At 42.8% G+C, this 4,948-nt stretch overlaps 1 long non-coding RNA gene across 1 annotated transcript; it reads left to right on the top strand.

The window, feature by feature from the left end:
* The first annotated feature begins 305 nt into the window (after positions 1 to 305).
* On the top strand, positions 306 to 3,285 carry LOC118278872 (uncharacterized). The gene is made up of 3 exons (XR_007706931.1): positions 306 to 469; positions 1,019 to 1,157; positions 2,011 to 3,285. It is a non-coding gene; the product is annotated as an uncharacterized LOC118278872 (long non-coding RNA).
* Positions 3,286 to 4,948: the final 1,663 nt, after the last annotated feature.

Raw genomic sequence — 4,948 nt, 5'->3', positions numbered from 1 at the left:
AGTGCCGAAGCGTGGCTCTCCCACTCTTTGATGATTTTACTTCGCGGAGCCTGGGCAACCGGCTGCTATGCAACGTTTAGCTAGTTCGATTCTCACACGGAACAACTCTTTGTGTGATCCAAAAATTGTTGTGTCGGGTCTGAGTGTGATGTGTATGTGAACTTGTATCATTGTAAACGCACCCACGACACAGGAGAAAATCTTAGTGTGGAGCAACGTTTTTTTAAAAGAAAAAAAATGCAGTATGTAAATCTTCTGATTAATACTTTGTTCAGTGACATAAATACTGTAACTGCAAGGTATAGCTCATACCGAAGTATTGATCGGGACCTGCGCAGTGCAGTTAGCTTGGACTAAGCTAGACTTGCCTTGTGCACTCATTGCGCCGCGCGCCGTCTGCCGGGAGACACGTACTGGTTCTTCAAAGTGTCAAGGAGGTGATTGGTGATGATGAAGAGTCAAGGATAAGGTGAGAATTCTTCTGTTTTTATGGGATATGAGGTAATTTAGGAGACGAGTCACCTGGTGGTATGTGGTTAGTGTTCAGCAACACCTAAGGAGCCATGGAGCTATAGAGCCAACGCCCACCCGCAATACTAGAGGAGTTGCAAGTGCATTGCTGGTTTTGTTTTTTTGGCTGATTCATACGATGACAACATAAGCGTTTGTTTCTCATCGGTTTTCTGTAAAACCGTCGTACCTACGTTGTACTACTCTCTGATCCGGAGCTGCGGACTACCTAGCGGGGCTCCCCGGCTCGAAAAGCAGGAGTAGACACGGGGTTGGTTTTTAGTCAGTAAGAGTCTGACACCCTGTCGCCTCGCCCAAAGGCAGGAGAAGTTATTGGATAGTTTTCCTCTCTCAAAAAAAAAACTTACACTCCTCTGGCGTTGCAAAATTAAATGTCCATGGGTGTAGCTGATCTATCATCAGATCGAGGGGATTATTTCCCCCCTTACCATATAAAAATAGGATATCTAATGTTGTCCAATTTTCTAATGACTAGTTGTTATTTCAGGAGGTGATAAACTACCTTCCGAGATGGTTTTCTTGACGGGCCAGCAGAGGGAAGTACATCATGTTGCCAATGAATACCAATGGAAGGGATCCAGATGAAATGGCTGCTGACTACAAATCACCAGTTTTAAACGTACGTGGTAAGTGAATCTTGTATTGAGCTCACTGTCATTGCAGCGGTAAGTCCCCTCTTTGAGGAGTGGCTTGAAAGACGCTCCGGTGTCTTCACCTACCGCCTGACGCAGGTGCGTAGGTAGTGATGTGCCCTGCATGGGCTAAGCACCGCCATGTCTACAGTCTTAGCCTCGACCAGTAGACATTCGTAACACCAGAGAAGTGTAGCTCGCGCTCGCCACTAAAGAGCCATCAGACCACCATAGATGGGGCCCAGTAGGGCTGATGCTGACCCGGAGCTGCGGACTACCTAGCTGGTTTACCGGGGCTCCGGCTCGAAAAGCAGGAGTAGGAACGGGGTGGATTTTAGTCAGTAAGAGTCTAACACTCCCTCTTGCCTCGGCCAAAGCGAGAGAAGTATTAAATGATTTTGCCCACTTAAAGAAAAGGAAAACTTGTATGAGATTTAAGGCTATGCTGGTTGCATGTAAAACAGTTAAACAGGTTTAATTTTGGAGTAGGCGAAACTATTATTTAACCATTTATTCGCCTCGAGACGCGAAAGCGAATGCACTAAAACTTGCGACTGTTTTTGTTTTTGAGCTGTGAGAATCATCTAATAACTTCTCACGCCTTGGGTGAGGCGGGAGGGAGTGTCAAACTCTTACTAACTAAAAACCATTCCGTTCCTTCTCGTGCTTTGAGCCGGAGCCCCGGTAACCTGTTACGTTGTTGGCAGCTCCGGAAAACTTACGACATTGATTTAGCTTTTAAACTAAAATGTCTGTTCTTTATAGTTTTAATGCAAAAGAACAGACGCAGCGCCAGTCTTTGTTAAAAACTTAAGAACTAATACCTACACCATTATTTTCTTTACAGACCCATTGCACTACATGGTCATCATGCAATCAACCGCACTCTCTCCTCCTCCAATGACTACACATCGCAAGGTTGGAAGCGACCTGCATACAGCGACGCTCTGCTACTTTCATCAGGGCGCCTGACCACCGCATGGACGGAGATCCTTTTTTTGAGGGGGAAAATCATCTAATGACTTCTTCCGCCTTGGACGAGGGGAGAGGGAGTGTCAGACTCTTACTGACTAAAAACCACCTCGTTCCTACTCCTGCTTTTCGAGCCGGAGCCCCGGTAAACCCGCTAGGTAGTCTGCAGGGTGGAGATCCTACACTACGCTTACCAAATCATAAATGGGAATGAAATACGTGCTCTCTAAAACGGGGTAAACCTAGAAAGAGTCATAAACAAGCACCTCATAGCAGCTCCTAATTTCATTTATCTAACTCAACCGGAGTGATACCACGGCCTCACAGAAAACCGACGTGTAACAACGCTTGCGTTGTATGAGTGAGGTTACCGGAGGCCCAATTATCCTTACCAATCTTCTTAATCACCGATTGCCCGACAACCCTTAAATTCCTAACCCCCAAAAAGCCGGCAATGCACTTGTAACGCCTCTGGTGTTTCAAGTGTCCATGGGCGGCGGCAATTACTTACCATCAGGTGATCCGTCAGCTCGATTACCGACTTATGGGCAGTTGGGCATATGTATCTCTCTGTAACCTCACGTTATAAGCACTTGCCCACCACAGCATCGTTCAAGATGATAACTTTGAAAGAAGGGGTGTAAGTGGCTCCCCCCACACCTGAAGAGCCAAAGCCAACCTCCCCTGCCCGTGGTACACCCTGCTGATCAACGAACGAGGCTCTGGCGTTCCTGATCTTCCCCAATTTACCTCCTAGAGGCAACAACACACCTGCGCCTCTATTGCTGCGGGTGTGGTTCCACCTCTTGCCTCCAAGCGGACAATCAGCTTAAAAGGGCTATATTGAGGAAGTCAGGTCTTTGCAGAAGAGCTTCTGTAGACCAAAAGATTATTGTCTATAGGATTTCTTCTTTGTATATTGGAGATAGGTATGTTATGCATTTAGTCCTGAATAATATATCTACCTCCTTATTTAAGGTGTAAAATTGTAAATATACACTTATTCCACGATTGTGTAAAACTACTAAAACTATTTTAATTCGTCATATGTTCAAAGTTTAAAATCAATATATATATATGTATATATATTAAAAAATTAATAGGTGATTTATCAAAATAAAAACGAAATAAAAAATATAAAATAATAATATGTTCTGTGGTTTTATTTTGTAATGTCGCGCTTTTTATCCCTGTTGGTAGGCAAAGTGCATATTACGACACGTAATGCCGCTATACAATGTACTCTCACTTTTCACCATTTGTGTTATAAGTCCCATGTAATAGGGGGTGAACCTATTGCCATATACTAGACACAATTTTATTTCCAAATATAGGTAGGTGTACCTGCTACAGGGGCCTATTGCCATATAACAATGTAACAATGCTAATCTATAATATAAAAATAAGTCAAGTTTTCCTTCCTGACGCTATAACTCCAGAACGCACGAACCGATTTCCACGGTTTTGCATTCGTTGGAAAGGTCTCAGACTCCGTGAGGTTTATAGCAAAGATAAATCAGAAAAATTTCAAGAGAAAAGCAGGAAAATAGACAAAATCATTGGTGGTAAAACGGAGTTCGCCAGGTTTGCCAGTAAGTATTAAGAATTTATCTGCCGGGGATTTTTAGCACTTAGTTAATTCTAGAGGACTAACGGAGGCCTTTATTCAACAGTGGACGCTCTCGGCTGATGCTGATGATGATGACTAAGAATTTTCGAGAAGGGAGAAGGAATTACGTGCCGAAATGGGCATCGATATGATAAGAACTCCTAACTGAGTGGGGGTAAAATAAAACACTACAATATAAAATATGTAATAATGTATTTAACACTAGAATTAGATTATTCCGAGTCGTGCCTTAAGGGATCGGGATGGAACTTGGAACAGTGGTAGATGTATGGTCTGGATAAACACAGGCTACTTTTTATCCCACGGGAACGCGGGTTAATTCACATCGATGCATTCCGGGCAAAAAAAAATCTATATCTAATCTATACTAATATTATAAAGCAGAAGAGTTTGTTTGTTTGAAGGTGTTAATCTCAGGAACTACTGGTCTAAATTGAATAATAATTTTTGTGTTGGATAGCGCATTTATAGAGGAAGGTTTAGGCTTAAATCATCACGCCACAATCAATGAACTGAGCAGATGCGGGTGAAACCGGGAAGTAGCTTGTACATAATATTCGGAATCAGCAAATTTTTCTCCATAGGATGATATATGTGTCTCGATATTGCAAAAATCGTACTTAACCAGGGGGGTTTAACCGCCCCAGTTGTATATAAGCAACTAAAACCTGGCTACGCCTATGGTCTCGATATTGCAAAAATCTCCTACTTAAGAATGGGGGTGGTAAAATAAAACACAATACAAAAAATATGCAATAATGTATTTAACACTAGATATAGTAGTACAGCCTACTCCGAGTCGCTGGAGTCGGAGGCGGCCTCAGCCACGTCGGCGGTGAACTTATACTCCTGGTCGGCGCCCAGGTACGCGTCCGACATGAAGTACAGTGTACTTGGAACAGTGGCATAAGGCATCGATAAAAAAAAGCATTTATTTCAATTAATCCTAAATTAAGCACTTTTGAAACGTCAAAATGAATTGTCCGTCAGTCTGTCCGTCAGTGAAGCTAGGCGCTCGTTCCAAAGTGTAGCTTCGAATGGAGAAGAACGAGCAAGAAACTCCATCGCAACTCTTTTAATAAATGTTTTACAATATCTCTGATACATTACTTGATCATTTACCTATTATATAATATGGAAAAATCTCCTAATTAAGAGTGGGGGTAAAATAAAACACGCAACA

This window comes from Spodoptera frugiperda, chromosome 24, assembly GCF_023101765.2.
Source record: "Spodoptera frugiperda isolate SF20-4 chromosome 24, AGI-APGP_CSIRO_Sfru_2.0, whole genome shotgun sequence".
Classification (NCBI taxonomy): Eukaryota; Metazoa; Arthropoda; class Insecta; order Lepidoptera; family Noctuidae; genus Spodoptera; species Spodoptera frugiperda.
Note: the sequence above shows the minus strand (reverse complement) of the source record. Positions and strands in the feature narration are given on the sequence as shown.